This window comes from Macaca thibetana, chromosome 1, assembly GCF_024542745.1.
Source record: "Macaca thibetana thibetana isolate TM-01 chromosome 1, ASM2454274v1, whole genome shotgun sequence".
Taxonomy (NCBI): domain Eukaryota; kingdom Metazoa; phylum Chordata; class Mammalia; order Primates; family Cercopithecidae; genus Macaca; species Macaca thibetana.
The window spans coordinates 204,029,684-204,055,338 of record NC_065578.1 but is presented as its reverse complement, the minus strand read 5'-3'; the positions used below and the strand labels follow the sequence as shown (position 1 = coordinate 204,055,338).

Sequence of the window (25,655 nt, the reverse complement as noted above, 5' to 3'; positions counted from 1 at the left end):
TCCTGTGTCAATCTTTATTTCCACAGCCTCTGTCTTTTATGCGTGTTGATGCATTTTGAGGTCTGTGGCCTGGGAGCGTGCCTTTACAAATGATTTGACGGGCCGGGCATGGTGGCTCACACTTGTAATCCCAGCATTTTGGGAGGCCGAGGCAGGTGGATCACCTGAGATGGGGAGTTCGAGACCAGCCTGACCAACGTGAAGAAACCCCGTCTCTACTAAAAATACAAAAAAATTAGCCGGGCATGGTGGCGCACGCCTGTAATCCTAGCTACCTGGGAGGCTGAGGCAGGAGAATTGCTTGAACCTGGGAGGCGGAGGTTGCGGTGAGCTGAGATCGTGCCATTGCACTCCAGCCTGGGCAGCAAGAGTGAGACTTGGTCTCAAGGGGAAAAAAAAAAAAGATTTGAGGATAAACATTTAAACTGTGGCAAAATACCACTGGAGGAGGGGGTGGATGTCCACTACGAGTTTCTCATAAATCATGAATACGTAAGTACAAACATGTCGAGTGGTGAAATTGTGAAAATCCTTACAAGAGAAGAGGTGGAACAGAGGAGAGAACAGTAGACACAGACTCTGCCTGAAAAGACTGTTCCCTCCTAATGGGAATCAAGGAACTTGGCCGAAGTGCTCATGAAAACCCTTCAGACTGAGTAAATTCTGATGTGGAAATAAAACGAGGGAGATAGTGAACATTTTCAGCACAGGAAATGGGAGGTGCTTCCCACCTAGGTTTAAGGAAAAACCAACGGCTGCCCTTGTCCCTCCCAGTTCCTTGGTTTCCTCTGAATCTAAGTGATGAGTTCTTTCTGTTACTAGCCTGCTGGCCAGCTAAGGGACACCTTGTGCTGCCTGGACACAGCTGGGGACCTGGCCTTTACTGCACTTCGGAGTACTGTGGGAAATAGGCACTGCTTGGACTTCACGCTTTCTGGATTTTCCTTAGTCAGGTCTATACAGAAGTGCACCTAGAGGACATGGTCTCCAGATTAATTTCTTTATGAGTAATTTTGATGAGTGAAGTTCTGGAATATGCTACCCTGTACAATAGGGAGCACATTTGTGATGCGTTGTGTTAACCCCTTTTTGTGTTGGTATAAAGAAATACCTGAGGCTGGATAATTTACAAAGAAAAGGGATTTAATTCACAGTTCAGCAGGCTGTGTAGGAAGCATGGTACTGGCATCTGCTTGGCTTCTGGTGACACCTGAGGGAGCTTTTAGGTGAAAGGCAAAGCGGCAGCCAACACCTCACATGGTGAGAGTGGGAACATCAGACAGAAGGGGGAGGTCCCAGACTCTTTTAAACAACCATGTTTAATGTGAACTGACTGAGGGAGAACTCAACCCCAAGGGGATGGTGCTAAACCATTCATGAAGGATCTGCCTCCATGATTCAGTCATCTCTCACCAGGCCACACCCCCAACCCTGGGATCACATTTCAACATGAGATTTGGAGGGAGCAAACACCCAAGCCATATCATATGTGTTCATGATTTTAGGCAAACTTCATTTTGCCAAAAATTCTTTAGTTTTTAAATTTGTAAGTATATTAATTTCAGGTAACACAGAAATGCATAAAATGGAGCACAGATCTCTCCTGCAGCCTCATCCCCCAAAGGCAATCACTGTCAACAGACTTTTCAGAAATCCACATGCACACTTAAAAAGATTGAATTATTCAATATGTACTATTTTTGACCACAGATATGTTGTACATTGCTTTTATTTTCACTTATCATTGTAGTGAATTGTAGTACATTGTGGACATCTTTTCATTGTCTGGTTTTAATGTTAAAAAAGTGTTTTATCGTTTTAGTGTTTATGTTCTAAAAAATTAACACTGAGGTTATGTTTACGTGCTTATTGGCTACATGTATTTGTTTTGCTCATTTATTTTTTGGAGTTTTACATGTACTGATATTTTTAATCTCTCTATTCTGGATATTAGTCTTTTGTCACGGGTAATAAACAAGTATTTTTTGCCAATTCTTAGTTTGCGCTTGAGCTTTCTGGAGATACTTTTCACAATAGAGTAGTTCTGATTTCTCTCTTATGAAGTATGTCAGTCTCTCCCTAAGTTTAGCTCCTTTTTTTTTTTTTTTTTTTTTACGGTTTCTGGCCTGATTCTCATGCTAAGAGAAAACTTCCCCACTCCACAATTATAAAAACTACTTTCCATATTTTAGTTTTAAATTTGCATATGATACTTTTTTTCTTTATTTTTGCATGTGGTATGAGTTCCAGATCTAAAATTTTTCCAGTCTGTTAGTTCAACTCCAGGTATTCTCTCTCGTTTTAAAATTAAATTTTATTTGTATTTTTACGGTTTGAGTTGCTTTTGATTTGGATCCATATGATGTCTTTAAGAGCATAGAGGGGAGTAAAGCTGTGCTTCCTGAATAAGCTGCTGTGCCCCAGGTAGTCTCTTTTCTCAGTTGAAAATCCATTTCAAATGCTATTTTAACATGGGTTACAATTGGACTCTAGTTAAAGGGGACATCACAAATCTGTACAACATATCTGTTGATAAAAAAGTATGAATGAAGTTCAATTGCTTTGGTTCTTTTAGTTTTTCTTTTGCAGTGACCTTTATTCCCCAGTTAACTTGTATGTAAAGAACACCTTGTTTAAAATCTACAGATTTTGTGATAGCATCAGAACCTAGGAGACGGCATACTTGTTTAATTACTGACTTGTCGTGTACGCCTTCGTAGATGATTTTACCATTTGATGCCCTCATTTTCCCATTGGCGAAGTTAGGATTTGTTCACTTAACCATCTTAAAGGCTTAGAAACTTGTTTATTAGAGGATTAGGAGACTTGTTCTGTGGGAGAACTCAAATTATTATCATGAGAAGTGACTGAGACAAGTTTGGGCTGAGCTCCAAATTCTTGTCCTTAAAAAGATGAATAGAATTTTCTGAGATAGCTGGCACTGTAGTGTTATAGAGGTCTGTGTTTCAGCTTTCAGATTTCTAGTAAGAATTTTTAACTCCTTGGGTGTTTTCTTATCAGAAAGGTACTGTTTTGATGCCTGGAATATTTTGTTCCTCCTCTCTGCTTTCAACTTTACCTTCCGCCTTTTACCCTTTGGGAATCAAAATAAGTATTGGAGGGATGGTGCTAGGCTTCCTTTTGATTCTGCACTTTTTAAATTTTATGGTCAGTTTCGTAAGGCCAGTAGAATTCTATACTTTAGTGGATCTTTACAGGGTCCGTAATTTATCTTCATTTATTTATTTATTTATTTATTTATTTAGAGATGAAGTCTCGCTCTGTAGCCAGGCTGGAGTGCAATGGCGCCATCTTGGCTCACTGCAACGTCCACCTCCTGGGTTCAAGCAATTCTCCTGCCTCAGCCTCCCAAGTAGCTGGGACTACAGGCATGCGCCACCACGCCCAGCTAATTTTCCTATTTTTAGTAGAGATGGGATTTCACTGTGTTGGCCAGACTGGTCTCGAACTCCTGACCTCAGATGATTCGCCTGCCTCAGCCTCCCAAAGTGCTGGGATTACAGATGTGAGCCACCGTGCCTGGCCTGTATCTATTTTTAAAATGTTCTGAGACTGAGTTTCTCATTGTCCCGCCCAAGTTTCTGAACAAACATTTTAGTTGCTAGATCTCTACAGGGGGAATGACAGCATTCTTTGCCTGCTTACAGCAGATGTGTGCCATCTCTTGCCGGGATCGGATTGTCAAGAACAAGTCAGCAGGGCTGGTGCTTCATCCTTCACTCGGGGGTTTGACCATTGGGAAATGCAGTTGCCTATATATAAAATGTTTAGATGATTTCATCTCTCTTCCTAAATTCCATTTTGTTTTGCTGCTTATACACAGAATTTCAGGGTGGGAAAACACAAACCCTTTCCAGATTATGTTTTGAAACATTTTATTTCATATTGCACTGTCAGCCAAATTTAGAAAGCTGTAGCCACCTCAGGCAGATGGTCTTAAAATCTGAAGACCTCAGGGGAAGGAGACTGTGGGCTCCTTGAGAGTGATTTTGTACAGTAAATATTTACTGGATAATTTCTGTAAGTGCAGTACTCTGTTAGTTGCTGGGGGAAACAAGACGACGAAAAGGCAGCCCTTCCCCATCAAGAGTTTATAATCCAAAGGGGAAAAAGCAAATGTACACAAATAGCTAAAAAGATAAAAAGTTCAGTTGCTGTAATCATGAAACACTGGGGGAATACTAGTGAGCTGAGATGACCATGGATCTTTGTGTCCTCCAGGGCGCCTGGCACATTGTAGGCACTCAGTATACACGTTTGGGTGGATAAATGAACACATGTAGACATGTGCATTTTGGTGTACTTTATTTAGAGTGAAAAAGATGTATAGAAAGAGATAATGTGTTAGATTTGTGTATGACTTCATAGGGTTTGAGGATTTGATGAGGTCATCAAGGACCTGAGACAAGCTGAGCAGAAATCCAGCCCATGGGCCACTCCATGTCCTCTTGTACCCAGGACAGCCCTACCTGTTCCTTAGCCTCCTTTCCCAAGGCTTGGAACACTCTTTTTTTCTGCAGCACCTGAAGCCATTGCACAAAGTAATATTTGGTCCTTAATTCAGTAGGTCTGTGAGAATGAAAAAAAAGTGTTTTTTCTTCTGCTGCTGTCATACCACAACAGTCAACAAGGAAGACTTCCATGACCACATGTTTGGTGGTTTTCCCCCCACACCAAGCAAGCAATTAATCCTGCAGCAAACACCAGCTGTCTTTCTTCTAATTCAACTCAACTCTGATACTATTTACCTGGAGATAGTGTCAGATCCCACAGGTTAAGGACCCAGTCCCAGGACTCTCCGTCCTTTCTCTGCCGCTTCATGTGCCAGTCTCAAGCTCCAGGTGGATTTCCCTGTACTCCTGATTGACTACATTGGGGTTTCCACAACCCCCTCCTTGGATGTGATTAATTTGCTAGAGCGGCCCACTGAACTCAGGGAAACTCTTAGATATGCTGGTTTATTACAAAGGATGTTACATGTCTCTTCCACGGATGAAATGCATAGGTCGGGGGGAGGGACACAGAGCTTCCATGTACTTTGCCGTCATTCCACCCTCCAAGAACCTCCATGTGTTCAGCTGTCTGGAAGCTTCCGGAATCCTGTCCTTTTAGACTGTTTGGGAAGCTTCATTACATAGGCATTATTGATTAAACCATTGGCCATTGGTGATCAAATTAACCTTCAGCCCCTCTCTCCTCACTGGAGGCTGTGGATGGGGCAGAAAATCTCAACCCTCCGATTAGGCCTTGGTCTTTCTGTTGACCAGCCCCATCCTAAAGCTACCTCAGGGCTGCCATCCATCAGTTAACTCATTAGTATACAAAAAGATGTCACTGGACATTTTAAGTATTTTAGGAGTTGTATGCCAGGAAATGGGGTTGAAGTTCAAATATATATTTTACACTATCACAGTCCAATATGCTGGTTTCTCATGGACTAATCAGACTCAAACCAAACTCCTTTATAACTTGGAATTTTTTTTTTTTTTTTTTTTTTGGCCAGGTAGGATATGCTTTACTTGGTGATTAGAAATTTCTTTATTTTCCTTCCCTTTTTCCAATCTCTGTTCTTACCGTTAGGTTATAGCTAGTTGAATAAATGACAATGTAATTTATTATATATCTTGATTATATTACTAATAAGGTTTCCCAAAATGTAATGCTGATCAACTTGATCACACAAGCACAGTTTATGACTGAATGTGACAGATGCTGTGTCTCATTTGCAGTGTATTTTCAGGCCATTTCCTCTTCTGTTGAATAATTATTATTGCAGCTTTATTTGCTTACTGTTCACTATGTGACAGGTAATATTTTGGTATTTTACCTTTTTCATTTAATCTTTCATTAGTGCTTTGAAGTAGGTGTCTCCATTTAAAAAATAAGGCCCAGGGAAGCTCCGTGATTTGCCCTAAAGGTCATATAGCTAATTTGTAATGAAGCAAACTACCAGATCTCTGTGACAGTGCCTCAAGGGTAGTGACTTAAGGAGATGGCCAGTTCATCCCGTTAGTCGTATTTTATAGATAATTTCAGATCTCTGTGACAGTGCCTCAAGGGTAGTGACTTAAGGAGATGGCCAATTCATCCCGTTAGTCGTATTTTGTAGATAATTTCAGAATGTGGTCTTACTTTGCTTCGGCAGGCGGTGAGGAGAAAAACCAAAAAGAAGCATCTGTACAATTATATTGTTATCTTCTATATGTTCGTATATTGTTCATGCAGGAAGATAAGCATATTGATATTGTGCAAAACCAAACAGAATCCTCATAAGACTTCAAGAATGTGTACTAGAGTAATATGAAACAATTACTGCATATTCTCATACTCAAATGAAGTTATTGATTCGTTCATAGCCTAAAGCCCTGCTTGAAATAATCAGACTTCTGAAAACACATTGACCCCTGAGTGTTGTGAACGTTGGATTTCTGTTTTGCGGAATCTTCAACTTAAGTGGAGATTAAATGGTTAAGATATCTGAAAGAAGTGTGAAATGTGAAAGTCAGTATATTAAGGATTATCCCTACAAATGTTTAAAATGCAATGTCATGCTTTGTACAAGCCTTCTACAGTGTTATTTGGAAAGCATTTACAGTACCATATTATAAAGACAGTTTTGTATATTCCCTTAGTGAAAAGCCACTAATACCACTCTTAGTTCATGAATCCGAAATCCAGCAGGGCTTTTCCACATACCACATTGTAATTTTATAAGTTAAGTCTCAGTATGTATGGTTTGTTTTCTTTCCTTTGTTTGTTTGCTTTCATTAAACATTTCTCTTTGGAGGAAATGTCGGTGGAAAGCTTTATAAAGGAAGAATTCAGTGAGGAACAATGCATAGTGTTAAGGTTTTGATTCTTTAATGAGATAACTGTTTTTCCTCAGTGAAAGCACTTTCTGAGGTAATGAGCAATGTGTCTGATAGAAGCTGAGAGACTGAGACTCCATCTCAAAACAAAAGAAAACAAAACAAACAGAAAAAGCTTTGTTATTTTAAGCAGTGGTCTAAGCCCTAGCTCTGCATCTCAGAAACTTAAAACTGAATTTCCAACATCTATATTTTCCTAAACTGCCCCAGGTAATTCTTAAAAGCTGTGAAGAGTTGAGAACTTCAGTGTAAGGGCAACTTGAAAGAGCCATAGTCAATAATTATTATAATGTAATCATCACCTTCATGTCTATTTCAGTGGGCGGGTAGAAGTTCTCTTAAGCGTGACAGTGTACTATAAGAACCATCACATCTTGAGAGTCCTTTCAAACTCAAACATTCCTTCTGCCTCATACATTTCTGGGGTATAGGAAGTAACAGGATATTGGATCATTGTGTCCCCTTCATACCTTAAGGCGCACACAGTAGAAATAAAGGCCCTGCAGTCACCCATTTTAAAAGTTTGTTTAGAGAGAGAAAGGAATAGAGAATCTGTATGTGCAGTAAAGGGTGATAATTTTCTGTACTGATTTTCTTACTAACAAATAGTAACACATTCTAAGTTCAGATTTAATTCTTGGTAATAATAATAGCTAGCATTTATTGAGTACTTCCTGTTCTAAGTCTTGCTGTAAGCATTTTGCAGGTGTTCTTTCTTTTATTATTTAGTATAAAACAGCTCCTGTTGCTGTCTTTCTTGCTCTGTGGATGCGGCACACAGAAGCACAAAGATGCCTAAGGGACTTGTCCAGGTCGCACAGTCAATAGTTGAGCAGGCACTTTGGCCTGAAGGAGATTCTAGTGTCAGGCTCTTAGCCATGAGCCTATGTTGACACCCATGTGTATGCAGAAAAACATTCCGGCAATTGGGTTTAGTGGAAACAGTGAAAAAACCTGAAAGAACCTTAATTTGAGAGTTAGACAACAACCTGGTTTGCCATCCAAGGTGTCAGATTGTTAACTTGATGTAACACTGGGCAAGTTACTTCATCTATCTAAGGTTTTTATCCAGATTCATCCAGACGATGCTTGTTGATCTAGCTATTTTATTTTATTTGAAAAATCAACTAAACTGTGTTAGAAAGACACTCATTTTTATCTTTAAATTTCATTTAGTGTACTTATTATCAATTTATTTACTTTAAGTTCTGGGATACATGCACAGAACGTACAGGTTTGTTACATAGGTATACATGTGCCATGGTGGTTTGCTGGACCTGTCAACCCGTCAGCTAGGCTTTAAGCCCCGCGTACATTAGCTGTTTGTCCTGATGCTCTCCCTGCCCTCGGCCCCCACCCTGCGACAGGCCTCAGCGTGTGTTGTTTCCCTCCCTATGTCCATGTGTTCTCATTGCTCAGGTCCCACTTATGAGTGAGAACATGTGTACACTTATTATTTATTACTTCTCCCATCTGTATTAATATGTATTAATTTATTAATACTTCTGGGAGAAGAGTGGTACTTCTCCCATCCTGTCCCCACAATAAAAATCCAGAGTAAGAATCTCTTTTCAAATAAATATATTGAGAAAAGGAAAAGTAAACGCTAAATTAAAATTGGAGATTGAGGAGTGTTAACATGTAGCTTTTAACTTTGCATTTTCTTATGATCTCATCTGATGGTTTCTTGTAGCTGCCTATTGTGGCCTGATTTTCATTCCGTCCAGGAGTGCTCGCTAGACGGGTGACACTCCTGGCCTCTTGGTGGCCCATCCGTTGCAGGCAGGCTTCGTGCTTGATACTGACCGCGTCCCTCCTGGTTTTTTTTGCCTGCCTCCATGACCTGAGAAGTCGACCTGACGTGGTCTAAAAACCTTTGTTGGCCAGCAGTGGTGGCTCATGCCTGTAAGAAGTTGCAGTGAGCCAAGGTAGTGCCATTGCACTCCAGCCTGGGCAAGAATAGTGAAACTCCATCACACACAAACACATACACACACACTCTGGCCAACATGGTAAAAGCTCGTCTCTACTAAAAATACAAAAATTAGCTGGGCATGGTGGTGGGCGCCTGTAATCCCAGCGACTCAGGAGGCTGAGGCAGAAGAGTGTCTTGCACCTGGGAGACAGAGGCTGCGGAGAGTGGAGATCGTGCCACTGCATTCCAGCCTGGGCAACAGAGCGAGACTCCATCACAAAACAAAACAATAAGCTTTGTTGTTTTAAGCAGTGGTCTAAACCCTAGCTGTGCACCTCAGAAACTTAAAACTGAATTTAAAAGTGAATTTCCAACATCTGTATTTTCCTAAACTGCCCCAGGTAATTCTTAAAAGCTATGAAGGGGTGAGAACTTCAATGTAAGGGAAACTTGAAAGCCATATTCAATAATTATTATAATGTAATCATCACCTTCATGTCTATTTCAATGAGAGGGTAAAAGTTCTCTTGAGCATGGCAGTGTATACTATAGAAATGTATGACTCAGTCATGCACCTCACCTCTGTTCGCCTGCCTAGGTTCCCCCCCAGCAGTCCCTCTCATTTTCTTGTGTAGCCTGTAAGGGCTAAAATTTAGGTTTGCTGTGTGTTCAGACAAAATGAGGAAGCTGGAGGAGTCCAGGTGAAGAGTTGACCACAGGAGCTTAGGTGCAGACTGAAAATACAATTTAGTTTTTTTTCTATTCCTTTGTCTGTTGTTTAGGAGTTTAGTATGTAGGATTGTTCCTTGGTATGATCTGCCTGCCGGACCGTACTATTTTTAGGCACTACACCACACAATAGGTTTATAAAGAGGCTATTGAACCTTTTGAGGCTGCTGTAGTCTGTCTGACAAGGGCCGAGTTACAAGGAGGCTCCCCCACCTCACAGTTCAGGCATGTAGGATTTTTATTGTTTTTTCTTTAGAAAGCATCTGAATAGCTTAAAAATACAGTGGTTTGGCAGTCTGACAGGTGATGCCAGATGTCTACACAGCTCTCCTTCCATGCCCGGGTTCTCTAGACACAGCCTCGCAGGTGTTTGTTAGGTTGCTAATTTTTATTTTTTTCTCCTTTTTAAAACGTGCTAAAATGTGCAGTTAGTGGTGTTAAGGGGAAAAAAGTGCACATGTGAAGCATTTTCTTGTTTGTGGGTCTCTGTCCTCTGTCTGATGATTTGTTTTATTTGCTGAGGGGATCCCCTTGTCCAGATCTGATTATCAAGTGAACTAAACAGAGTCAGTAGTAAACCTTTATTATTTTACATTTGTTTTAAAAATGGCAATAAGATCTTGTTGTCTTCTAGTCTACTCTTGGAAATATGCATCAGTACATTAGGGTGAAAAAGTGTTAGGTTATTAACAGTTGCAATGGGAAAAAAAAACTCTCGTTATAAAATAATGTGATGCCTTTAATGTGTCCACATAATAGATTGGGTATTATTTATGATTCTTTTCTTCCTTTATTCTATCTCCTTCCATTAAAATGCTATAATAATAGGCAGTGTATTAGAATTACTATGTAGCTTTGACTTTTTAAAGCACGTATCTTTATGCAGATCATCCCCAAACTAATTTTCATCCAGGCAATTAGCCAAGTAAAGATTTTTCTTTAGCTTAGGGAGGGGATAGACTCTAAGTTATCTTTGACGACTTCATAATTAATATTGAATATACTTAACTCCTTTCTGCTGCTGTTACAGACGCATGCGTCTCCTTGGCATTCAAAATGTGCAGTTGACGTATCTGCCACTCTGTAAGGACAGGCCTGGGCAGTCTTGCCAAGGGCAGCATTTTGGTTTTCCTAACTACATTTGGGCCATCTTCCCCATTTCTCCTCATTGGTACTTCTCCAGTGTCTTCTGCCCTCCAAAACTCCTTGGGGATTTGTTGGTGATCTCAGCAACTTATCCATATTTGATGCCATATTTACTTGCTCAGGGCCTCTCAGAGCAGCTGGCGCAGTGAGACCCTTCAGGTGGTTGGCTTTATGGCTTCCTCTTTACCTCTGGCCCTGGAAAAGGTTTAGTAATCACTAAGCCTGCATATCAAGAGTCACCTGAGGCCTTTGCTGAAGTACCCATGCCCAGGCGCATTCCACACGCTGCCCTGTGTATCCCTCTCTCCTGCTCCTGCATTTTGACTCAGTAGGTATAAGCTGGGGCTGGAAAGTGGAATTCTCTTTCATCAAGACCATTCCCATCAAAGCCTGGCAATGATAAGTAACTTATCCAGAGTCACTCTGGACAACCTGCCAGTCAAAGGTAAAAGAGCATGTACTCTACTTTTGTTTTCTATCTGTAGAATAGGAAAGGACCAACAGGCTCATTAGACTATTCATCCTGGACACAGGCAAATGGCTATTTTGCTCATTAGTGTTTCATTTCCTGTTACTAGGGGTGGGCATTGTGTGTGTCTCCCTGTGATAGAGAAGGACATCGGATTGAACATGTGATCTGTGTATCCAGCTCCAGCCCAAAAGGTAATGAAAATGGGATCCAGTTTGTGGTTTTATATATGGAAATAATTACGTTAATTGCAGGTACACATCAGGGGCCAGTCGGAATCTGGCACGAGAATGTCCAAAATGTAGTCTTCTGGTCACATAGTGACAGATACATATTTGCAAACCCATTTAAAATAATCAAAAGCGGACTTCCTGAAAATTTTCCTGAAACTTTGTTCTCTTTTACCAGGATACATAATGATAAGGAGTTGGGAAGAGAGTTGAGAAAGATGCTGTAGCCATTTGTATCATTAATCAAAAAGGTCTAGGAATTCATATTATTTGACGGACTTTGTCTTCTATTATCTTTATCAGTTGACGTGGAGATTGCAGTATACCTCCCCAGGAACTGGTAGATGGTGGGAATGTCTAAACCAAATGACTTTATGTACGTGAGCAAATGTGTAAGAGTCATATCTGTCTGGAACATGGTAGATTCTTAGTAAATATTTGAATGAAAGCTTAATGCTTTAAGAAAAGACTCCTTTAATGTCTACTAAAGTTCTAGCTCAGGATACTGTAGTGTTTTTATTTACTTTTTTTCCTCTTCATGAAAATCTAGACTGTTAAAATCCAGTATCTTTAGTAGATAATTTGCGTTTATTTATTATCCAAATTTTACATCTTGGTGTTTTTCCGGCATTGGAACCTCTCATGATTCTGTTCCACTGCGAGAAATTATATGCACTTAGAAGCTTCGATTTCTGGTTCATGTTCTTGTTAGAACTTCTCAGTTCATGGCCCAGGGCTTTGGGACTGCTGTGTCCTGGTCTGGCCATTGAGGCTTGTGAAGGCTGAGGCCTCTGGGCCTGCCTCCCACATGCAGAGGAGGCAGGTGAGAGGTGGAGGCCCTCCCTGCTGGGCAAGGTGACCAGTATGCAGCATTTTTCTTCCCGTGAGGATTAAACAATCACTGAGAAACCTTCCTATGTCTAAGGAATTATGCTTTCTTAAAGGAATCTTTAATAAGTAGTCAACTTGATGAGCAGATGATCCAAAAAGATGACTCTGAATTAGATTTTTTATTCCCGAGGGCTTTATTAAATACCAGTGTAGTATATGAGCAACAGGGCATAGCAGCTTCTTTCAAGTGATATTATTGGTTAAATCAATTGCTAATACCATACTACTGATTTCTTACTAATGTTTTGGTGTAGGGCTGGTAGCTGGGGATGTGGTTTGGGATAGGAGATGGTTAAGCCATTTTATCCTAATAGCTGATGGACAGGAAAATGGGATTGCCGGCTGCCATGCTACTACCAACTCACAGGGAAAACTGTTTTTAAAAACACAAAGGACGTTTCTTTACTGTCAAGAAAGGACTGGCCAAGGGCTATTTCTGTTCTTAGTTAATTCCTTTGTGGGCCCTGAAAGTCCCACAGTTCTGTGTGTGAGAGAGATAGCAGATTAGGCAGGGATCAAAAATCAAGAATGAATTGAGGGGAACCGACAGGAAGGAAATTTGTTTCCAGACTGATTTGCTGATGGGTAGGTATTATTACTCTTTGTGAATCATGGAACTTTTATTTCCTTGATGAACAGATAGTCAATTTATATCTGCATTGAATTAGCTTATAGTGGAAACATTGTAGCTTACTCTAACAATAGATCAATTTATTTATTTAAAGTAATATACACTAATCTTCATTTACTTATATTTCGAAGCAAGGCTTCTTTGTTTTATAGAGTAACCTATTAAAAGTAATATATATTACATATATACTATTCGTATAGAAAGAAGGAAATAAAATTTCCTCAATTGTCGACACCCAGTGATGAAAACAAAATTTTGGAGAATTGTCTTCATCTTTTTTCTGTAAATATATGGTTATGTCTGTGTATGTATGTTTGTGTTATATTCTGTTGATGTACTGCATATACAGTTTAGTGGGCCTTTATTAAAGCACGTTTCATTATTTCATGGTCTTTATAAATAGTATTTTGATGCTAGAACATATATATTTATTTTACAGGAGTTGGCACATTTCTTTTCAAGAACACAGACTTGGGCAAAGGGAGGTTTACACTTACTGCCTGTGCAGTTCCCAGGCTTAGTGCTCGTGACTGCAGAACCTAAAGCACCCTATGTGCTGGGTCTAGCTGGAGCTGATTGAGTTTATGTTGTTATTTGTTCATATTGGAAGCATCCCTTCTGTGTTAAGATGTAGAAGAAAAAGTTTATTAAATGGGACACTGGTGCCCTATGATTGAGCTCTGCATAGTGAAAATATTTACTCAGTCTGGCTGACTTCTAGGATAATCCCTGCTACCCCATGGGCTGGCAGGAAGGAAGCTGAGCTCTGGCTTCCTGCTGGGCCTAGAGTGCTGATGTCTGGGGTTGCTGGGGTAAATTCAGACATTCTTCTACTTTACATAATTGAGATCACCCACCCACCAGTGCGATGAGGACTCTAGAGTGTGAAATTAACACATCAAGTGAATTTTATATCATGGTAGCCTTGGGCTGGTTTTTGCAAATTAAATTTTTTGCCTCAGCCCCGCAAAAGCAGTATTAATTTAGTACTGGTGAAACCAAACTTTTTCCATGACACTTCTACCCTGGGACATGAGAGGATTGTTTTATACTAGGATAGTGAGTCTTACTGAATAAATTGTTATATGTTTGGTAAAAACTACTGTTGACTAAAAGTGATTACCCTCATAAAACTTGATCCACATGGTGTAGAAATTTAAAGAAAATATGCATAAAAATGAAGATTTAGGATCACGCATCAGCCAGGAGAAATGCCAGTTAGTTCTTCCTGAAGACTTTTATGAGAGATAACTCATTAGTTGGCAAAATTAAAAAAAAATTTTTTTGGGGGGCACTGAGAATGGATCTCTCTCTCAGACTTAGTTGCTTTAACCAAACTCACTAGCCGAGTATGTGACAAGAATGCCACTTAGTAAAGTACAAAAATAAATATACTCATCGTGGGAACTGGAATGCCAACCTTTTCTCAGTGCCATGTTCCCTGCCTGAAGGTAGACAGAGGTCTGCAGGTTGCTCGGCACATTTGCCATCAGAAGTGGGGCAGGGGATGGGGCACATTTACCATCAGAACCAGGGAGAGAAGTGAGTTGAACAATTACTGGCTCCAGACAAGGACTGCCCAGGAGAGGACTCCCCGTCTAGTGGCTGAGGGTCCTTCTCCTCTGGATGCCAAAATTTCCTCCAGGATCCTTTTTTCATGTCCCCAGTTCCTGACCAAAACTCTGTTTAATTATGTTTTGCCATTAATTAGGGTACAGTCAAATCTTACAGACCTCGAGGCTTCTTGCTCTTTGAAGTTTAAATCTCAGTGGGTTATCTTTTCTCCTCATTCCAAGCTGTCTGGGGAGGTTTCAGTGTGTGAGATAAAAGCCTATGGCAACTGGCTTTCCAGGTAGGGTTCTGTTTGAACAATGCAGCTACGACTTGTCACTGTTTCCAGTAAGGCTTTTGTTTTGGCTTACTCTCCATACAGACGCTGCTTTGATAACGTGGAATAATGATCCTTATAAAAATAATGTCTAAGTGTTTTAAATGTGTGATTTATCTATGGACTGGAGATGTTACAGTCAGTTCATGCTGGTACAGGGTGTTCGACTTGTTGACACTTCTCAGCACATGCAATGTTTCATTTAGCTGACAACCTTTTGTGTCTTCACTGTGCCAGGTATCTTGTTAGGCAGGGCGAGACAATACCACATTGACTAGGTTTCTCTGATTTCTACATTCTCAGTCTAGTGGGATAGATAAGCATGTAAATAAATAATGATAATGTTGGGTTATATCTCTCAGAACACAGAATAGGGCAAGAGCTGTGGCTTGCCTCGGTAAGAACACATGGAAGTCACAGTAGCTGGAGGGGAAATATTCTTTGGAATATTGGAATTTTCGAAGTGCCTGGAGTTTGGGTTAACAAGAGTGGGAGTGGAAACTCACTGACTGGGAATGGAAAGACCGGTCGAAGTCATTGTTCGGTGGGGCTTGATGTGTTGTGCGGTTAAGATAGTAAATGATTTGCATAGAAAGAAACACAAGGAGATTTTTTTGTAACCTTTGACCAAAGTTAAACACCTACCGCTGCTGTATGTGGCTTCCACTATTGAAAAGTGCCTAAACTCTCAAGAGTCCCTCATCACTTATCTTAATAGAGAGACCGATAACCACATTATGGGGTGTCTTAGGTAGAAGTGAATACCATAAATGGAGCCCAACCCCTGGCAGGCATTTACTGTATGTTGTATCTTCCTATTTGTCCTATACACCTGCTGAATCTGTGATAGCAATGAGACCAACTCCACAAACATTTTCACCATAACCTACAGTGGATTGCACTGGCGCTGTGCGGTGTCAGCGTCTCGCCTCCTAGTTCAGTATTTTATTAAGCTGCCCTCATGCGTTTTTGTTAATCCTCTTTTGCTCACAGGACACAGGTTAAAATTTACCTTTGTTGGCTGTGGGATTTCTTCCGCATGGCTTCTCTCTGTCTGTTGTCCCAGAGCTGGCCTGTGTCTCCTGGTCCAATGGATTGCCTCCATCCTGAAAATCTCAAAGATTGCAAAATCCTTGAGATTTTGATACCTGAATCTAAAAAATAGAGGGAAATTAAATGAGCTTTCAAAGAAGTGTGCTTTAACTTTCCCTGGGTAAATTGTCTTATCTTTTTGCAGACTTGAGTCTGACCCCAGTGTTCACTACCTTGGAGCTCTTCCTTTTTTTTTTTTTTTAAACTGTTTGTATAAGAGAGGATAAGATCCCTAGTTTTACAAAGCAAAGTTCAAAGATTCTCAAGTGTGATTGATAACAGCTCCCAAAGACACATAATTTCTTTTGGTTTTATCTTGTTTCTGTCTCTGTTAGTTTTTCCCAGATGACACACTTATCTATCTGGTTTCTCCATATCTGAATGGGGTTTATGTGCCATTGATAGCTGCCTTTTGAGTTACGTGGATTTTGTTTCAATCCTTGTCTATGCAACATCAGAGTACATTTGTGGAATTTATCATCTGGTGTGTTAAACTGCACTATGGCCATACCTTGTCGCTAAAGGGAGAGAAGAAGTTTTGGGTTCACTCTTTCTTTTAAAAATAGAGTTGAGATAATTATTGGTTATCTTTAACTTAAGCAACAGCAGCGGCAACAACAGAAAACCTGACATGCCAACAGATGAAATAGATGTTGGGTAAATTCGAGGGGCAGGGGCTGCCAGCAAAACCCTTGATGAGAGAAGCTTAGTTGAGTTCAGTTCATTCCTCTGTAAGTTTTGTAACAGGCAGGAAGGTAAGCTTTTATCACGGTGTACACATTAAATTTCTTTAAACAGCTTAGTGGATCCTGAGTTCTTGCTACAGATATTTCAGAATGTGTGCACTCATGTTATCTTTAGCAGTAATGTCATCTTTGAGGAATCCTGTGTTAGCTCTTCGTGGCTCTCACCAAGTTTAGGTGATCCTTGAACTGTTGACAGTCTTCTGGGTTAACTATGGCTTGTCGTCTCTGCAGAATGCTATTCAAGGACATTGTTGCAATGTGGAGGTTGCTAGGGAAGCAACTTTTTAGTTAATACCCTTGTGAGCTAATACCTTTGTGATGGATAGATTTTTTTCTGTAATAGAGAATTTGCAGAATGGTTTTGTTTAGAAATGTTGTATTGTGCTTTCTAGGACTTAGAATGTAGAGTTCTCTATCTCCTGCTGTTCTGTCCTTTCATCCTTTCATTTATTTAGAATTTCCAAAGACTGCATAGGCTCTGTGGATCTTTTTTGAATCTGCTGATTTTTCTGTGAAGCTGATGTCATGGTCTGGACCTTTACTCTTACATATGCTAATTATTAGATTACATTTGGCTGTTGAGGCTTTGTTAGAGGGGGCTGAAGAAAGTGGATTGTTTATCAGCTGTCTGCTTTGTCTTAGACTTGGTGATACTTCAGTGAGAGCCTCTGTGTGGTGGAGCAGCTGGAGGTTCTTCTCTCTGTTAATTAGCCATTTGGTTATTCTGTCTTGAGGAATTCTGGTTAGAAGTACACCTTGGGGAACCTGACTCCTCACTCCAGCAGGAGGTGATAAAGATCAGGCTGGGGTTATACTGCCCCGGGTTGGCTTTAGGGGGGCAAAGCATGGCATTGTAAATAGAATTACATTCAGACTTAGCTCCACAAATACCTGCTCTCCCACTCTGGCTTCAGATTACCGGTAGAGGTGGACTGTTGAGTCTGAAACCTTTTTTCTGTTTAGTTTTGGGCACGGGAGTGGTGCAGCTGAAAGATAAATAATGTTTGGGTGGTTTCATTTGTTCGAAAGAAGAGTCACTTGTTTTCTCAGAACTACTGAGAGTAGTGATGTGATTTAGAACCTAGAGGTTTTTCAGATGTTTGTATTGTAACTGATTTTAAAGTAAAAGCCTCTGCCAACATTGAATAATTAATGTCCATAACTTTGTAAACTCAATTTCTTGTTTAACTTGTTTGCTTTTGTTCCATGGACAGTTATTGTAAGGAAGCAAGCCAAATACGTTACAGAGAGAAAGGGACATTTAATTTTGCTAATTACAGACACAAATGTATGATGTGCAGATTCTTTCACTTAGAAATTCATTGTTGGAAGTTATTTCCTTATTGTTATTTTGATAAAAAATAATTGTACCCCTTTTAGCCTGTTAGATAAAATTAAACCAAGAAACTCCGTGGAATGCCTGGGAACAACACCCAACTTGCCAGCACAACAGCTGCAAGGCCAGGGCGCACACCAATCACGGCTGATGCAGATCCCATTTCTAGAAAGAAAACATCAGCACGTGTGTGATAGTGTCAAGATATGTGTGCGTTACATAAATATTGCTCTCCAGTTAAAATAAGTGGTTGTTTCATCTTCGTGACACCAGTGTTCTTGCAAAAGCAAACTGAAGGGAAATCTGCATGGTACCCTGAGAAAGAATAAAGGGAACTATTTTTAGGGTAGCATTGTGGAAAGACTTTTCCTGTTGAAGGCTTTGGAATTTGAGAGGCTGGATAAAGTAAGTTTGTTAAAAATAGGACTTTAAATGTAAATATTTTATTTCATAATCCCTTCTTTTAGCGCAGCCACTTAACCATATCCTTTCCTGTATGAGCATTTCTCCTTTGTATTGTGTCCTGTTATTGAAGTTTCAGACTGTCCAGCCACTGATGTGCTATGTCTCTCTTATAGATTGTTCTCCATTTGTCCTTCTCTTCTGGTTTGCTCTGACGACTGCATTTAAATAATTCTAGTGCTTGTTAACATTTATCTCAGAGACACAGACAGGAGATGAAGACAGAAATTTAAAACCAAATGTATCCATTTTGATTCTTAATAGTTACTCTGGTGGAAAAAATAACTTTTTAGAGATTGAAACCAATGTTGTGGAAAGATGTGTATGTTAATCTTGCCTCCTGCAGTAGTTTATAAACGTCCTGGAGTCAGGGCTCATGCCTTAGATACTTCTCATTGCCTACCCTGGGGCCTTGCTGCTTGGTCAGTTCTTCATGCTTAAATGAAAGAATGAACATGGGTTATCAGAATTTTCATTTTGTTGATGGGTTTTATGTTCTTTATGAGAAAATTTGTATTGATCACTTACAGATGGCTCACCTCTGTAATGAATATAAATATGTTTTTGTACTCTTGGAGTTTGTCTGACAATGGAGATAAATATTCACAAACTACAGAAAAGGCCGATTTTTAAAATGAGTTGTATGGTAGAAGAGGATTTAGATATATATGTTATAAGGAGAAGAAAACATTAAATGGATGCTCAGGGGTAAGAGTATAAATATAGGAGACAGTCGAATAGCTAAATCCTCTATCTAAATCCTGTGCTGGCTCCTTGCCTCCTGGCAGCCTGGCCACTTTCCACGTGTAGCTGAGACCAGAGACAACGTGTCACATAGTTGTGATATAGTGATATGGGCAAGAGACAGGAAACAGGGAAATACTGGGTAGAAGAGGGCAGTTCCCCAACAAAGGCCCCACCCCTAAGCCTGGAAACCCACGGCCCTAAGTGGGAACGGGCATTCCTGTTTTCATGCTCAAATGTTGCCTTTTGGCCCACTACATGCCCCATCCTGTACCCATATAAACCCCAAACCCCAGGCTCCATGAGCAGACGGGCAGATGAAGAGAAGAGCAGAAGGGCAACAGAACAGTGCAGCAGAGGAGAGACGAGGAGGAGCATCTGAACCTCAAGAGAAATTTGGCTAGGGACTGTTGGGGAGGAGATCAGCCACTGGATGGCCAAACTCCAGAGGAAGATTATCCTCCTACTCTACCCCCTCTCCAGCTCCTCATCCATCCTGCTGAGAGCCACCTCCACCACTCATTAAAATCCCTGAATTCACCATCCTTCAAGCCTCTGTGTGACCTGGTTCTTCCTGGACCCCAGACAGGAACCCGAGTACCAAGAGGGCACTGAGCTGGTTAACACTTAGGCCGTTTGCAGATGGCAGAGCTAAAAGAGCACTGTAGCCTGCCCACTGGGGCTTTGGGAGTCGCAGGCACCCACCCCAGATGCTACTGTGTGGCTGGAGCCCAAAAGAGCTCACCCTGGTTCCTGCACCTGCCCGAATGTGTGCTCCCCCATCCATAAGGGGTGCCACCCCCCTGTTGCACATCCAGTGAAGGCGGTCAGGGAACTCTTCTGTTTCAATTGTAGTGTCCATTTTATGGTGTTAAAATACAGGAATCTGCTTTTTATTTCATTAATGTTCTCTCTTTTATACCATATTTGCTAGATATAATCCTTTCACTTAAGCATTCTTTGATTCAACAGATGCTTATTGGCTGTGTGTGGTGGTTCTTGCCCATAATCCCATCATTTTGGAAGGCCAAGGCGGAGTTCAAGACCAACCTGGGCAACAGAGCAAGACCCCAACTCTACAAAAAACACAAAATTAACCCGATGTGGTGGCACACGCTTGTAGTCCTAGCTGCTTGGGAGGCTGAGGCAGAAGGATCCCTTGAGCCCCAACTATGATTGTACCACTGTGCTTCAGCCTGGGCAACAGAGGGAGACCCTTTCTCTGAAAAAGAAACAAACAGAAAACAAATATTTACTAATTACTTAGTCTGTGTCAGGCAAGTTACCCGTTCTGTAAGTCAGTGAGAGCTGCCAATCTCCTGATTTCAACCTTCTACCTAAGAATTAAGAAAAACCTATAATGCCTGGTAAATGCAGGATATAAGCATATTGTCGTCAGTATTAATAAAAGCTGACATTTAATCACTGCTTGCTCTTTGTGAGGTACTGGACACTAAATACTTGATATAAATCTAACCCTCTCTGGCTTAAAAACTTACTGTTCTCAGCTGGGCGTGGTGGCTCACGCCTGTAATCCCAGCACTTTGGGAGGCCTCCCGAGGTGCCTGAGGTCAGGCATTTGAGACTAGCCTGACCAACATGGTGAAACCCTGTCTCTACTAAAAATACAAAAATTAGCCAGGCGTGGTGGTGTGCACCTGTAATCCCAGCTACTCAGGAGACTGAAGCAGGAAAATGGCTTGAACCCAGGAGGCAGTGGTTGCAGTGAGCCGAGATGGCACCATTGCACTCCAGCCTGGGGGACAAGAACGAGACTTCCTCTCGTGGGGAAAATAAATAAATAAATAAATAACTTTATTGTTCTCATGGAAAAGTTAAAATTCCTTGGCCTGGCTTTTAAGGCTCAACTCGTCAGCTAAACTATCACTCTGGCTTTAGCTTTTTAGAAGGCTTTTACAGTTCACAGGAATCTGAATCATTTGCTGCAGCACAGCCCTTCAGCCCTGCTGCTCTGTGGGGCTGTGGGCAGCCTGGAGCGCTCTGCCTCCTCCCTCTGCTGAGGCTGGAGGGTCTTTCCAGGCCTTCTTCTCACCTCCCCCACTGGGGCCTCTCTCCTTCCTGGAAGTTCCCACCGCTCTTCTTGGGAGTACTACTGCTTTGTCAGTTTGACATATTGTCCTTCGTTTTTTAAGATTTTTCAAAATCTCCTGGCTCATCCTCAGTTAGTTCGTTGGTAAACTAGTTTGTTATTAGGCCTCCCCAGTGAGCATGGAGCAGTAAACCTACTAGTAGCCAATATTCCTTAGATACTGGGTGTTGAAGTTGTGAGGACTCCTCTCTTAGTTACCCCTTTTCTCTTACAGATGGAGAAAGAGCTGGTTCCGGGTCATATAATAAAAACAACTGATTTTAGGGGAACATGGCAGACGGGACTAAACCGGTGTTTTGTGGTTTTCGTTTTTTGGTTTTGGAGTGCCTATTAGGTCCCAAACACATGCATTCTATTATCTCATCTAATCTTCCTATGAACCCTACTGTTCGCTTCGTTAAGTCTTTACAGATGAGAAAACAGACATAGAAACGCACAGTAGTTTGTCTGGGGCCACCTAGTAGCTAATGGATGGTGGGAGGAGGATTCCCATTCAGGCTTGACTTTTTTCCAGTCTTTGCTGTTTTCACTCCTGGTTGGTCTTTACCTGTCTCCTCACTCCCAGTCCGCTGGTTCTGTTTCATTGTCCTCAATCACATTCTCTGCTTTAAACCAGAACCTAGTGAGTTGACTTAGCAATACCTCTTCCATGTTGCTCTTCCCCCTTTTCTCCATTTAAAATATTCTTGAATATTTTAATAGTCTTTACTATTTTAAATAACAGTTTGGAAAGAGGACTTTAGTGTTTCTGTTTTATAAAGCCCACGCACCTCTCAAGTTTTCTGAATGCGTCACCTCCCCCAGGGGAGAGGAGTTGCCAGCCTTGGTTCTGTTGTCCGCATTATGAAGACAGTAGTGTTGGATACCTTTAAATGAGATTAACGTTGCTGCTACTGCTGCTGCTGCTAATTTTGACCATAGTAGCAAAAACAGCCACAATTATTAATGCTCCAAAAGGCAGAATCAGCTGTTTTTCCAAATGTTGTTCTGATTTATGTAATAGTGTTTAACTGCTTTTCTGGTTGAAAATATTGCTGCTGTCAGGATTATTTGTTATATAAATGAAGGTGGCTGCACAGACTCTTTGGTTGGCAATCCTATTTGCTTATGTTTAAGCTATCCTTGTATTGAAATTTCTATATTGGTTTGAAAATAGATAATAATTAAGTCTGACTTGTGGGTGGCTGGATAAGAACGTTCATATTTAAAATACTGAGAAATGCAAATATTTGACTAGATATAATGCCGCCATACATCCTGCACTAGATCATGGTTACTTACACCTTCTGTTGAGCTCTTAGACAGATGGTCTTTTGAGTAATGAACACTCTCCTTTGAATACACCCTCCTTTGTGCCATTTGGTAAACTAATGAAGTAGCATTATTAATAAGTATTTCGTGCAACAACCACAACAAAAATCTGAAATGGATGTGGGTAGTTACAGTTTAGAAAAATTTTGAGTTCTGTCTTACAGATAGTTAAGTGTGTAATCCCTCTTCAGGCATTTGATCAGCTATTCTCTATTTCTACACAGAAATGAAAAAGAAATTCACTGTCACAGTTGTCACCATCGCACTGTATTTATTAAGAGTCCCTGTCTGTGGGTGACCAGGCTTCAGAATGGTTGTAGAGCACCATTCTTTTTGCCTGCTGGTTATTATAATCTAAGGCAGCAGTGGTACAGTCAATTAGCAACATAAGCAAAATAAAAATGATCAAGAAAAGTAATATTGACTAGTGATTTTTATGACAAAACTTGAAATGTAAGTTGGATCAGCAGATTTTTCAATTTCAGAAAACGCTTAGTTTTTCCTCCCTTATTTGTGCCTCAGATTCCTCTCCTCAATATCCCCCTCCGCCAATTTTAGGTGAATAGTGGTACCCTGCCTCACTTATTTATAATCATTAGGGAAAAAGTGTCCCACTTACGGAAATTTCCCACATAATATGAGCTCCCGTCAACATCAGATAACATGCTGATTTCAATCACTTTGTGTGTTAACAATTCTTAAGAGTTTTCTTACACTACCTGGCTTCTTCTCTACCAACTGCTTAGTGGTGAGCTTTAATTTTATATACCTTTTCTACAACCTTGAGGATTTGGCTTTCAGATCTCCTCTTTGGGATTAATTAGAGAAAAGCACTGGGAAGAGTGACAGGCAGGTTGGAAAGGATAACAGTGTAAGACTAGAAACATCTGCAGTCCTAAGAGGAAGAAAGGTGGGTGGTCAGAGGAAGGTCCTGTGTCAGCTAAAAGGAGTGCACTGGAAGTGAGGGCAGTGGAATGGGGACTTTGCTGGCTGCTCCTGTCACCTCTGGTTGGGGGAGACCTCACTTGAGTTGTGTGGAGGACAGGGTGCTGGCGGTGCAGGCCCAGCATGAAGGCTCCGTGTCCCTTTTGGTGTGCAAATCCTGACCAGTAAGAGGAAACTCCTCCTTCTGTTTCCCAGGTTATTTCTTGCAGAATCCCCTTTTTCAGTGTTATTCAAGCCTCTGGCTGTACACCAGCCCCTTGGGCTCTCCAGAAGCTTCTGCTCCTTCCTGCACAGCTGGCCTTGGCCTTTCCACTTCTGGACCTCATCTACCACTTGCTTTCCTCCCTTGTCCTTGCATGGATCCTGCTCGCTGTCGCTTCATGTCTTTACAGAGGCTGCGTCCCCTGCCTGGATCCATGCCATCCCTCTGTGATGTATTCTGTCCTGTCCTCATGGTTGGTCTGGGCTCCCTCTGTTCAGGGGAGCTCAGTTCCTGTTGGATTGGAGTTTGCAGTTTACACTACCCCCCAGGCTGTGGGAGGCCTTGCAGTGTCCCTCTTTTCACTACTCCTGCAGTGCTGGGTGTGTTACCTGCCTTCAGGTAGGGGTGTTAGTATATATTTATTGAAAGAGTAAAAGAATGAAGTATATTTATTGAATTTTTTAGTACATATTTATTGAAAGAGTAAATGAATGAAGTACATTGAACTTACCATTGTTTGGGTTTGTAAAACAAATATTTTGTCTTCCATGAGTCTTAGTATTGTGGGAAGGTGGATACTAAACAATAAAGACACTTTGGGTTCCACACTAATTATGAACTGAGACAAGTATGTACAGAGGTTGGAAGCAGAAGGAGGTGGGAGGTTGGAAGCAAATGGAGGTGGCGAATACGGTTGTTTGTAGTCTGAGGATATCCCCTGGGGAGTCAGGGTGGCTCTTCAGCTGTGTTTGCTTATCATACCAAGCCTGCCTCTTGGGAGCTGCAGAAGGAAGCCGTACAGTTCTCGAATCTGTGCTTTATAGAATCCATTAGAACCCTTGGAGATTTGGGCTCTGCCTCCAGCACGTTCATGATTACTATAGTAATCGTACTAGTGTTTGTTTTTCTTTTACTCAAGTAATTGTAGAAGAGCCTGTCTGTAAAAAGTGGATTATGTAATTATTTCTCTAGAAAATTGGCTTTCTACTTGTTCTTGGGATTAGTGTTTGAGAAGACTGGGAATCACGTTTTGGGACAGCCTGTTGTGTGTCAGGCCACAGTGTGTGCTGTTGTGTACCAGGAGGCCACCTTTGCACAGCACAGACCTTGAAGCTGCCGCTGAGAACAGTTTCTTGTGCCTTTGTCACTGCATTCCCAGTCAGCCACACCCAGCAGGTTAGGGATCTTTACTCATGTTTATTATTCTGAAGAAGACTGCTTAAAGCTTGAGGGATTTGGAAATGAGATATGTACTGGGTGAGATAACGTTGGCTAATCACTTATCAATAGGAATTGTTTCATTAACCGCTGTAGAGGCCTCTGAAAGTCTTTGAATAATTTAGGATTTGGATGATAGCAATGCTGGTGTTCTTCCCTAGATTGGTAATTTTCAAACTTTTTACTTTTTATCACTCTTATCTGCCCTACCCTGCCCCCATCCAGCCCCCACCCCCAGCCACAGTGATCATTAGGGCACATTTTGAATACTGTGAAAACGATGGCTCTGGAAACACCCTTGAATAGAATGAGACCTGTGATTCTGCCCCTAGGGCTTTCCTGATTGTTACATGGGACCACCTTACCCCGAAATGGTTATTTCATCTTGGGAGGGTTGCGTTCCCATATCCCAGGGCCACTCAGACGTGATTTGGGGAGGACCTGTGTATACCAGACTCCTCCCTGTTACTTATCCCAGCTGCTGTGTGTTCTGCATAAAAAATACTGGATTTGTTTTGTCAGGGGTAGGGGGCAAGAGTTAGTTTTATTTATTATTTATTTAAAATTCTGTTTATTTGGAGAGATATATTCACACTGTCTAAAGCATAGCCAGCGAAAAGTTCTTCCCCACCCTCTGCCCGCCATCCACTTCCTTAACGGTATTACTAGTATTAGCAGTTTATTTGTATTACTGGTTTCT

General features: G+C 41.1%; 2 protein-coding genes across 12 annotated transcripts in view; one reads left to right on the top strand and one right to left on the bottom strand.

The window, feature by feature from the left end:
* NTPCR (nucleoside-triphosphatase, cancer-related) overlaps nt 1-25,655 on the bottom strand; it is an 805,437-nt gene that overhangs the window by 410,283 nt on the left and 369,499 nt on the right. The gene's annotated exons all lie outside the window — the stretch shown is intronic.
* SIPA1L2 (signal induced proliferation associated 1 like 2) overlaps nt 1-25,655 on the top strand; it is a 231,911-nt gene that overhangs the window by 59,511 nt on the left and 146,745 nt on the right. The gene's annotated exons all lie outside the window — the stretch shown is intronic.